The sequence below is a fragment of the Antrostomus carolinensis genome, unplaced genomic scaffold (assembly GCF_000700745.2).
Source record: "Antrostomus carolinensis isolate BGI_N321 unplaced genomic scaffold, ASM70074v2 scaffold33043, whole genome shotgun sequence".
In the NCBI taxonomy this organism is placed as follows: Eukaryota; Metazoa; Chordata; class Aves; order Caprimulgiformes; family Caprimulgidae; genus Antrostomus; species Antrostomus carolinensis.
In genome coordinates, this window is record NW_010303667.1 from 9,140 (window position 1) to 9,431 (window position 292).

Sequence of the window (292 nt, forward strand, 5' to 3'; positions counted from 1 at the left end):
CTGCAGAATACACAGCTGGGGAGATAATAAAGCCTTCCTGTGGCAATTATCGGTGCTCAGGCCACCGTATCTCGTTATTTTGATAGACAGTGAACTTGGCGCGGTTGCCGGCCGGGTTCACGCAGATGTCACGGTCCGTGTTGTAGGTCACAAGCAGGTCAGCGCCCGGTGAGGGCAGAGCGCCGGGTCAGGGCGCGGCCGCCGCTCCGGGCCGGGCCCCGAGGGGCTGCGCGCCTCCGAGGGCGAGGAATAACCCCCGGGGGGGGGTCCCGCTAGGGCAAGGGGCTGCGAG